Below are 12,436 nucleotides of genomic sequence, written 5' to 3' on the forward strand. Positions count from 1 at the left end.
GTGTCTCTCTCTGTCAAATAAATAAAATCTTTAAAAAAAAAAACAAACTTATTTTAAAAACTCTCCAGAAGTTTCAGATAGAGGTTTGGTGGATATTTATTTTCCATAGAGGGAACTGAATAATGGGTAGGAAGTTGGAGGACAATGAATTATAATTCTGTTTTGAGGGGCACCTGCATGGCTCAGTTGGTTGAGTGTCCAACTCTTCGTTTTGGCTCAGGTCATGATCTCATGGGTGGGTGGTGGGTTTGAGCCCCATGTCAGGCTCTGTGCTGGACAGGGAGTCTGCATGGTGATTCTCTCCCTCTTCCCCTTCCCCACTTGCATGTGCATGCATGCACTTTTTCTCAAATAAATAAATAAATCTTTAAAAAAATTTCTGTTTTGAGTCTAAATGTCACTCTAACAAAGTTGTTTCCACTACTTAATTTTGTCTATTTAGTAAAATGAAATTTGCTGATAATTCTCTTAACCTAATTCTAAAAGAATGTGAATAATGGATTTATTTTTTAGCTTAATACTGGGAAAATGTTTTGAAATAACATAAAACCCCCAAAATATTCCTCAATGACACATCCTAAGAATGGTTTTGGTTCATATTTTTGAAACAGAATGTATGCTGCAGCTTCTATTTTTAAATATTTACTCCAGAGTGACTTTTATAGGAATTATTAATAGAAAATCATACCATATATGAGTTAGTGTAATGAGATTGATATATTGCACATCAAAGCAATGAAATTGATTCACAGGTATTCATAAACCCTAAATCATTGAAAACATTTCATATAGAAGTTTGAATATTAAAAAGAAATCTTACAGACCCAATTTTAGTTCAGTCATTAGAATAGTCTTCTTAGGATTTTCTAAACCAGTGCTTAGATTTCTTCTCCTGATCTCTCTTTTCTGAGCAACTGCAATTTTGTTTCTTATTATTCTGAATTTCCCAAGTGATAACACATAAAATTGCCATTAACAGCAATATGAATAGTTATTTGAGCCAAAAATTTTAGAGAAAGTCCTATAATTGATCTCGTTCAAAGGTATCTGCTTTAGTATAAAAAGGAAGAAGTTCATGGAAATAATTCTTATTTCTATTGTGGCTGTGCCTGTGTCTGCTTCCCGAGTGAAATGCTGACCATCCATGCACACTTCCAGCTGGACTCAGGGTAATCCTCAGGGTCTGGCATATCTGTTGCCAGAGGACAAGGTCAGTTAGACAGAGTTATTCCAATTTTAAAATAAAACAAAAGTATATTTAATCTTTATCAGATATCTTCATAGTCCGGAGTGGTTTCTAGCAGGTTTTTTAAAGCAGAGTGATCTAAAACCTTCCTTTCAGAACTGTGTTAAATAAAATGAGCCAAGTGAATGTTTTTGTTCTTAAATTAGTCAGTTTTCTTGGACAACTATTTCACATCTATCTAGTATATCATCTCTCTTAGAAGAGAAGATGGGGCAGAGGAGATAAACAAATTCCTCCCAGCACGAAACAAAGTAAACAAATGTAGTGTTTGGGGGTTTTTTTGACAAAGTATCAAACTGTTAAGAATGCCATTACTTGGATTTTTGATGACTGTTTACTCTTTCAGGAGTGATGGGTACATAAAGGAAATACATTTATCTTTAATTTTGTTGGAGCAGACACTTGGCAGTATTATCATTTATACATTTACCTTGAATCCTATTCCAGATCTTTCTTCCCATGGTGCTGGGAAAACCTAGCTGAAGATTAACCTCTTAAATAGTCAGGGACAAATAAATGTAATCTGCATTAATCTTCAGCATGGATCTATAAATAACTACTAAACTGCTAAATGTGACACAGCCATTCATCAGAACTGTGGACCAAATCTTTTTATGACTGGAATCGACTATTACCTAATTCATTATTAAGCTAATTAACTAGAATATTGTATGGAAACAGTTTTATGTTGTCATCTATTACACTTTATAAAGAGCACTCTTCCAGAATGTCCCTAGGTAAATATTTTAATTAATTTTGGAAATTTATTATCTCGTCCCACTTCCCCTGCCCAATTGCCTTATAATATCTAAATGGGATTAGTGTTTTCCAAGAAGAAGTGTATCTCGTGCTTTCCTTAGTGCCTGTCCCTTTCTAGTTAGTCCTTTAACTTCCACCTCTGTATCCCAGGAAGATAGCTATACTCATGAATTGCAGCAACACACACACACACACACACACACACACACACACACTACCATATAGTATACATATTAGTGCATTTTTATTTTGTTCATAACATCACAAGTGCATATCAGAATATATTTTGTATAATATTTAGGTAGCTAAAGAAACATGCATGGCAAATTAACATCACTGATAGGTCAATAATCTTATGTAATAAGCCTATTATATTTCTAAAGGATGCATTAGACTTAAGCTAAACAAATAAAGTACTGTTTTTCTTATGTATCAAAAAATGCAAGGGCAGGAAATCCAAGGATGGTGAAGCTACTCAATATTTCAAGTTCTACCTTTATTTCTGTTCTGCAATCCTTAATATATTGGTCTTTGTCTTTATGTCTGTCAGTTGACACTAAGGGAATAAATAGTATATGAAAAACTAGCATTTGCACACATATCTGTCTGGTTCCAAATTATATAACCTCACCTCCACCCAGCCCACCCCACCCACAAACACACATACCCACTCCATGAAAATATAGCATCACTGTCTTATGTAGATCATTAGATAGATGTAGAAATATATTGACATTTAAATTCCTCAAGCTAAAAGGTGAAAGTGAATATAGGTACACACTCCTCAATGAATAAATGTTAGAACAAAGATAAAGAAAGATGATAAAAAGACAAAAGTGTTGATGAACTTCTCACTAGAGGCGAGCTTTTCCTGAGTCTTTTTTCAGGAAGTCTCAATTCTGAATTATTAGGAGCATAGTACACCAGTAGGTAGGTAGGTTAACTGAAATACACTACAAAATTCAAGCTAAGATGTTCCTTATTTACTATTCTTTTCTTTTTTTTAATTTTTTTTTGACACACAGGGAGAGAGAGAGTGCAAACACAAGCGGGGGAGTGGCAGGGAGAGGGAAAAGCAGGCTCCCTGCTGAGCAGAGAGCCCAACATGGGGTTCGATGCCAGGACCCTGGGATCATGACCTGAGCCAAAGGCAGATGCTTAACCAACTGAGCCACCCAGGTGCCCCTACTGTTCTTTTCTACAGGCAGTCATCATACGGACTAAAATATCTGTGAGAGAATGCCTCCTACTCACTGCTCATTGTTTTACTTTGTACTTTGTGACAGCTACACAGGTTTTATTTTTTAGTCAGATTTTTTCTTTATAGTTTTGCTTTGTCTTTATGAAACTATATCCATTTAAGATTTTAGAATGGGGGCGCCTGGGTGGCTCAGTTGGTTAAGCGACTGCCTTTGGCTCAGGTCGTGATCCTGGAGTCCCTGGATCGAGTCCTTCATCGGGCTTGCTGCTCGGCAAGGAGTCTGTTTCTCCCTCTGACCCTCCTCCTGCTTGTGTTCCCTCTCTCGCTGTGTCTCTCTCTGTCAAATAAATAAATAAAATCTTTAAAAAAAAAAAAGATTTTAGAATGGGACGATAACCATGCTACAAAGATAATGAAAAACATTAGTCTTCACATTCATCTTTCCCCAGCCTCCATCCCTCTGCTATTCACTGAACAAGATACCACACTCAATAAAGTCTTGTGGAAGACAACCAGAGTACTTAGCCTGGGCTTTATGTAAACACTGAAGGATAAAAATAGAGATGATTTATGCAGTTCAGTGTCTGTGACATTATGTTTCTATGCTCTTAAAAATACAAAATTTAAATACTATATTTATTTCAAAGATAAACATTTCTTATGGTAAGACTGCTTAGATACTCATTTTACACATCTATCAAAGTATTCTAAGTGTCTCTTGTAGGTATAATATTTCCTTCTATTTTGGAAAATATTAAAAGTTCCATTTAGCTTTAAGAGTGTGTGTGTGTGTGTGTGTGTGTGTGTGTGTGAAAAGTGATGGTCAAGTCATATAGATGATGGTGATGATGATGACAATAAAGCTAAGTTTTATTGAGTTATTTCCTATGTCACACAGATTGTGTAAGCACGTGCTACAGATTAACTTCATTGGAGATGGCATGCACTTCACAGAAGCTAGTTAGAGTCTGGGGTAGCGTAACTGGGGTCATGGTAGTATAAACAAAAGGATAGTTGGAGTTACAGTTACAAATTCATCTCATGAAGATCAGTATATTGATAAGCTTTCTATGTATTTATCATCTTGGCACTATTTGATTAGTTCTTTTGAGTTAGGTCTATATAGAACATTAATAAATAAAATAAATTTTCTGAGAAGGAAAGCACTGTTAACTTACTTTATTATTTTTCCCGTTGTTATAGATATTAGAATATTTTATACAATTTCTCTTTCATGAAAATATATAGAATAAATTGCAAAAAATATAATTGGTACAGTATATGCATTAAAATTTAATGATACATTTATAATTTGTCTTCTCAAAAGTTATATCATTTTTCACTCCACCTTGACCACATATAAGAATTCACTTGTGGGGCACCTGGGTGGCTCAGTCAGTTGAGCATCCAACTCTTGATTTTGCCCAGGTCATGATCTTGGGGTCTTGGGATAGAGTCCGTGTCAGGCTCCACTCTCAGCATGGAGTCTGCTTGGGATTCTCTCTCGTCCTCTCCTTCTGCCCTTCCCCCCAGAAATAAATAAGTAAATCTTAAAAAAGAAAGAATTGACTTGTGACTACTTATTGGGTCAGCACTGATTTTTTTTAATTTGCAAAACTGTTATATTAGAAAAGATTGTACTATTGTTTTTATTTGTACTTCATGCATTATTAGGAAGGTTAAGAATATATTCATATATCTGATTCATTTTTATTATATTTATGATTTTTCTATTCATATCTTTAGTTCTTCTATAATGATATATAAATCATTTTAATTATTTAGAGCAGGGTTAATATGTGTAAGACCTTTTCCTACATTTTATAGAAGAATTGTAAAGAGATGAACAACAAAAAAACTATATTAGCATATTTGTGATAAATATAAATAATTACTCTTGAAGGAAACAAACACACAGGTAGCTCAACATTATGTATATTTTTTAATCTAGCACAGCTTGCCTTATTTAAAAATAAAGCTAGACAGCAAAATAAAAGTTTCAAATTGTAAACTAAAAACTGAGGTAGATCCTACCTATATAAGGAAGAAAATTTATTTCATGGTGCTTGAAAATATGCTAACTCAATGAAGATTGAAACATCCTTAAGAAAAAAATGATCTCTTTATTTTTAGTATCTACTCTCTCTTTGTCAATATAAATACACCTCTAATTTCAATACATATATCCTCAACTTAAACAAAACATATCCCTAATAAAATAGCCATCTTGGGACCAAGTCATTATTAGAATTTAGAAATGTTTTTAAAAAACATTCCAAGAAAATAAGTAAAACATTCAATTAAAAAATTATAATAAAAAGATTTTTACATACATATGCAAAAGTCTTTTTCAGAAATAACCAACATTATTATTTTAGAAAGTAGGCTTGTATTTAATTTGTCAATAACATTTATTTATTAACTACATCACTGTAAATCCAACAATTTGATTGTATCCAAACTGGTAGCACTGAAAACGTCAACACATTGACTTGTTTCATAGAGCTTAGTACAAACAAATCGAAGAACCGAGGTCAATCTTTATGTAATTTGTGGTGGGAAAGGTCTTAAAGGGAAGGTTAGAAATTCAGTTGATCGACTTCCAATGTTCTGTGTCACCAAAGGTCATGCAAAGAAATAGTCACTTCCATATTTTAACTCTCTCCTGATGACATTACCCAACATGTTGCTCAACTTTGACTAAAGACAGTCCTACGAAATAATTCTTTTACAACCTGACATCATGAAAATATCTTTTCTTGGTAGAAATCAATATGCCTTTATTCTGATTATTATACCAAATGATTTATATTAGCTTACTGAATGTTCCTGTCTGAATTTTCAGAAATGAATTTTAAAAAAAATTTTTTTAAGATTTTATTTATTTATTTGAGAAAGAGAGAGCATGAGCAGGGGGAGGAGCAGAGGGAGAGGGAGAGGGAGAAGCAGACTCCTGGCTGAGCAGAGAGCCAGACATGGGGCTCGATCCCAGGACCCTGGAATCATGACCTGAGCTGAAAGCAGACACTTAACCAACTGAGCTACCCAGGCGCCCCAGAAGTGAATTTAATATTCAGTTACTTTACCCCTCAGGGATGTTTCTCTCTCCTCCTTTTTATGATCTTTATTCTCTGCTGCTAATTCTTCAAATACATATATGTGCACGCATGTATGTATATACACGTGTGCATCTATTTAATTTGCACTTCAAATCCTTTCTACAAAAAGATGTCATATACAATAAAGTGTATGTATATATATTTTTAAATGTATGTATATTTATCATAAAAATTAACAAAGTAAAATCACCTCTTAAATCTTCAACTCGAGCCTGACATTTGGAAAATATAAAGATATGAACAAACAAAGAGGGCTTAATGGGCAGGATATTTTTAATTCCCCCACCCCCACAATACTAATGTCTTTTGCATTGAATAAAGTTATGACTTCTAAAAATCTAAATAAATTCATATTAGTTCAAAAATTTTCCTTCCATGTATCATGTACTGGAGAAATAAAGAAGCTTAGGAATGATTTTACAAAAGAGAATAGGAAAATTTTATGGTATGGTAAAGGGTGGAGGTGAGTGGAAAAGAACAGGGAGAGAGAGCACAGATAAATGATATAAACGTGTTCAGGGAACTATAGACAGATTCAGTGCCATACCCATATCTCATAAAATCCCTAATCTCTGCAATGTGGATTTTATTAAATACGGTTTTACATATGCACATACCAAGAGTGAGGGAAGATGTTTGAACAAATTACCATAGACAGCTGGCAAACATCAGTAATAAAACTGTAACCAACAGAAAGTTATTATTTATACAAATATTATAAGAGTCCCTCATGACATGCTCTGGCAGCACAGAGGAATGATGGTTAGGTTACTGAGATGCATGACTACGTTCACCTAGAGCTGATGATACTGAGATAACAAATATTTATCTAAATTCCAAGCATGTCCTTCTAAAAGGATATCAACAAAAGAGAGAAGAACGTTTAGAAAGAAAATAAACTTAGATCTCAAAATGTTCATCGTAAGTAAAACCAAGTTTAAAATAAGTAGGCAAGCCCTGAGTGATGGGCGCCAGCAGTATGAAAGCGTTGCCGCGGAGAAGCTTCAGGAGGCTGCGGAAGGGTACACCTCCATGTTTGCTGTCCTCCCGGGGGCTGCAAACTGGAACAATGACACCCTGCGGCAGGCGAAGCAGGGGTCAGCGGAGTGCCGGAGGCAGGTGCAGTCCCTCACCTGCACTCAAAGGAACTAATGAGTGCCTTGAACGCCAGGTGCATGAAATGGAAGTGAATGCCATTGAAGCTCACTACCAAGACACACTGGCCGCCTGCGGGATGAGATTCAGAACATGAAGGAAGGTCACCTTTGGGAATACCAAGATCGACGTAATGTCAAGATGGCTCTTGACAGTGAGATTGCCACCTACAGGAAGCTGCCGGAAGGCAGGGGAGCGTCAGGATGGCTCTGCCCCTTCCGAACGCTTCTTCCCTGAACCTGAGGGAAACCCATCTGGATTCACTCCGTCTGGCTGACACTCAGAAAGGATACTTCTGATTATGACGGTTGAAACTAGAGATGGACAGGTTCTCAATGAAACTTCTCAGCATCACAATGACCTTCAGAGAAAATTGCACACACTCGGTGCAGCAATATATTACAGGCAAGAATAAAAAAGAAATCCATTATCTTAAAGAAACAGCTTTCAAATGCCTTTCTGCAGTTTTTCAGGAGCACAAGATAGATTTGGAATAGGAATAACCTCTAGTTCTTAAGAACCAACACTCCTGAAAGATTTAGAAAAAAGTTTACAGCATAATCTAGTTTATGAAGGAAACATGCTAGAATACTTTTTCGAAAGTATTCTTGGATACCATTAGAACTAGTTTTTACCAACAAGTGTCTGACCAACTTGTTTCTGTTTCAGTAGATTTTTGGATTAGAACTAGTTTTTACCAACAAGTGTCTGACCAACTTGTTTCTGTTTCAGTAGATTTTTGGAAAACTCAAAAATAAAATAAAGTAAAATAAAATAATAAAATAAGTAGGCAAGCAATAATCACACACATGTCCAATAAAAAGAATATAACTGGAAGAGACAGCTGTCTAACATGGATGAAGAACAGAAATCACTTTTGGAATTTGTGACTAATTCCCCAGGATGTAATGAAAAATATATGGACATTTCCACATCCAAAAATAGATGAAAAATCTGCAAGAAAATCTGCAAGATAGGAAAATCTTATGCAGGAAACAACCTAATCAACTAAATGTTGACCAGCAGGAGGAACAGACATCAAATGTGAAGGTGACATGGCACTGTGCTGAGCTGGTCATGTACAAAGAACACTGAAATCCTTAAATAAGAATTTGTAAATATAATTTCAAATGTGGTACAAAGAAACTAGCAATTAGAATTCCTGGCATATTTGCTCAAAAATTAAGGTGAAATTGCTACATTGACTAAGATTTTTCCAGAGAGACCTGATTAAGTGTGTCTTGTTTCTCTGTTTTGAAGTTCTTTGGAAAAATTAAAAATCTTGAGCAGAATTTTTGATAAAAGTAAAAAAAAAAGATCTCAAATCAGGGGCGCCTGAGTGGCTCAGTCGGTTAAGCGCCTGCCTTCCGCTCGGGTCATGATCCCAGGGTCCTGGGATTGAGCCCCACACATCAGGCTCTGCTCCGTGGGGAGCCAGCTTCTCCCGATCCCCCTGTGTATGTGCACACGCGCACGTGTGCTGCTCTCTCTCTCTCAAACAAATAAACAAAATCTTAAAAAAAAAAAAGGCCATAATTTACTTCACTGATTAGTAGAAGAAACTCCCCTATATTTGAAGTTAAATATGTATATCAGAAAAAGATAACATGGAACAAAAACAGATAATGTTCTGAGTATTATCAGAAACCAGGGAGAATATTGTAAAGAGGAAATGGGATCTTGGTTAGACATCATAAAACTGAGATCTATTAAGCTAATAAAGGTTTTGAGGGGAATCTAATTTAAAGCATTGCTAAAGTCACCATTTCTTAGATGTATGAAATATAAATATAAATATAAAAGGCTCAAAGAAAGAATAGGACTTAACATATAGGAAAACTTTCAGGTGTGAAAATGTTTCATCGCAGTCAAGTGTAATTTTTAAAGCATTTAGGTTAAATTGAATGAGTACTGAAGTATAAATAATATAATTCTTCATATAATGGTAGGGTAGTAGCAATTACATATCAGCTTGGAATTACTCATCACTAGACCTGAATCCCCTCACTCAGTGGGATTAAGAAAAAAAGTGAATAAAGCTAAAAGATTTTTAAAAAGTTCAGTATTTCAATCTATAGACTCTTGAAAATAAGAGAAAAATGGCATTTCTACTAATGAATTGTGTTCATGTAAAAAAAACTGTCAGTAAATAATCCCAATTTCATACATTTATGACAAAAACTTTAAGTAATAAATCAACATGCTAAATATTAAATCTTTGAGATGTTAATTGAAACCTGAGTAATTGAAAAGAAAAATAAAAACTTAAAATCATAAGGAGAAATACATGTCAAGCATTAGGGCAAAAGACCAGTGTGTGTGTGTGTGTGTGTGTGTGTGTGTGTGTGTTTGGGTGCTTGAAAATCAAAAAAAGTCAAAATAGTAGGAGATACCACTATAATACTCACTGAACTTTCCATATTAAAATAACTCTGGATTTTAAATTTGAAAGCCAGATTTTATAGCACATTTTAAGGAATGTGATTCTAAATTTTATCAATAGGATAGTAACAATTTTAGTTGGGTGAGAGTTGGAATGTTTTTGTCTTTGAGGACCACAATAATTTTTAAAGACTATTTTTTGGACCACATCTAGAAACATTTTCTATCTATCTATCTATCTATCTATCTATCTATCTATCTATCTATCTAGGCCTTTGTTCATCTACTACTGAAGTCATCTACTATAATATAATATACATAATTTTAGGGACAGCTGAAGTATAAAGAAATAAAATACTTGTTGAACTACTCTGTGCAGAAGGAGCATTGCCTGGGTGATGAAGAATTGGAGGGGATGTCCTTGCTGATATTTGTAGCTGCCCTTAATCTGTATGAGCTCACTAATCATTATGGTTCTTTCAGATTCCAAATTTATTTAAGATAATTTGGGAAATGACATCATTATAATTGTCTCCTTCAAATCAAGGGTGAGTTTGATTTAACAAGACTTTTGGACACTTACCCTGAAGCAAAGATTATTATTCATGGTGGCTTCATATAAAAATCTTGAAAGCTAAGAGATGGATTCTTTCAGTTTAGCAAAGTCAGGGAGATTCTGCACTCTATTTTTTTTTTGTCCCTGCTCCCATGATTTCCAACTTACTGCATAAGCTTTGTAAACTAGTTTATAGAGGTTCAAATGCTCAAAACTGAATGATCTTTGAGATCATAACTTTGGAACAACAAAAAAAGGGTGAAATGCTTCCCTTTTGGTTCTACAAATTTAATGAAGAATATATTTACATTGCATGATATTTGAGACCAGGATTTCATATCCTTTTCAGGAGCCTAACTTATTGCTGCCTATCATTTTAATCTCAAAAATTGCTTTTCAATACTTTATAACTAAGATGGTGGACTGATTTAATTTAATTTAATTTTTTTTTTTTTTTAAAGATTTTGTTTATTTATTTGACAGAGAGAGATACACAGCGAGAGAGAGAACACAAGCAGGGGGAGTGGGAGAGGGAGAAAGCAGGCTTCCCGCAGAGCAGGGAGCCCGATGCGGGGCTCGATCCCAGGACTCTGGGATCATGACCTGAGCCGAAGGCAGACGCTTAACGACTGAGCCACCCAGGCGCCACCGGACTGATTTAATTTTAGAACTGTGTCGTCATCCTCCATGGGTGCTAAGCCAATGAATATGAAGCAGTTAATGGACTAACGTGCAAACCATGCTATTTTCTATTCAATAAATGTATCAGTGCTATTGTGCATAGTGGATCTCAGGAAAAGGACTGATTATCGTTCCACCTTTAGGTACTTAAAGTCTATATTAAAGATTCAACCTCTGAATTGAAATGAAAAGAAAAAACTAGATAAACTTTAAACTAGATGTCACAATAGTTGATAGGGTAGAATCTTTCTATAGAAGAGGGTGTTTGAGTTGGGCCATTACTGGTTAATCCAGTCTCATGCCTTTACACTGGGTGGTCGCTGTAAGAGGCCAACAGTCAGGACTTAAATTACAGTATGCAGTCTGTAATAACTATGCTTTATTTTAAAATATTCTTTATTGTATTCTTTTGCCTAATGAAATGTAGCAATTAAAATCTCTAACACTTGGCAGAAAATGATGAAACTGGCCAGCTAAACTCCTGAAGCACTTCCAGAATCCAAGATCATTAATATGAGAGCCAGAATTATATATCCAACAGGTTTTTTTTTTTTAGTGTAAATTACATTGTCTCATTCTTGTCATAAACAGCAGCAAAAAATCAATTCAACCCTTCTCTATCCTTTTGTCCCACCTAACGTGGAGCATTTTGATAAGTTTTCACACAAATAGTATCAATCTCAAAATCTTTACCTTGTTTAAACAAAACCCACCTATAAATAATAGCCGCACTTTTAGCTAATGTTTTCTCATGCACTGCTTCTAAAGTCCAAGATTCCAGATGGTTTATTAAGATCCAAAGTTTGATGCGGGCATATACTTAGAACCAAATCAACTAAAAATTACCCACTCAGAGAAATTAGGTAAAACCTCATTTAAACTATTAAGGTAATAAGTTATTTCATTTGGTTAATTTACTTGTAAATCCTAGTTACCAAGATCCTTAATTGCAACCAAATAAATGATGTAAATGTGCTAATCTGATAGGTTAAGCAACATGACCAAAATCTGCATTGTAATGCATTGTTAAACATAAATTATCAAAGTTAGAAAGTAATCAGTTTTTAGAATTAATCTAAATTCAGAGCTTGATTTATATCAAGGTATTTGCAACTTGTTGAGTGAACTGATCTAACCACAAATCATTATTCAAGTTTTTTTATATATCGATCTCCTTATTATGATTTGATTCAAAAAAATGGCAACAGTGCTCAAGTACTGGGATTACAGGAGGCTTTAATTTTTGTCTTTATACTTTTCTGTACTTTAAAGATTATTTAAAATGAGTATATATAATGTGGTATTCTGGAAATGAAATGTTTCTCTAAAAAGAAGGA

At 34.6% G+C, this 12,436-nt stretch overlaps 1 protein-coding gene and 1 pseudogene across 1 annotated transcript in view; one reads left to right on the plus strand and one right to left on the minus strand.

Moving 5' to 3' along the window:
• The window catches only part of LOC118520698 (uncharacterized), a 51,332-nt gene that overhangs the window by 23,322 nt on the left and 15,574 nt on the right, over positions 1-12,436 (minus strand). The gene's annotated exons all lie outside the window — the stretch shown is intronic.
• On the plus strand, positions 7,238-7,999 carry LOC118520699 (vimentin pseudogene; annotated as a pseudogene).

This window comes from Halichoerus grypus, chromosome 11 (genome assembly GCF_964656455.1).
Source record: "Halichoerus grypus chromosome 11, mHalGry1.hap1.1, whole genome shotgun sequence".
NCBI lineage: Eukaryota > Metazoa > Chordata > Mammalia > Carnivora > Phocidae > Halichoerus > Halichoerus grypus.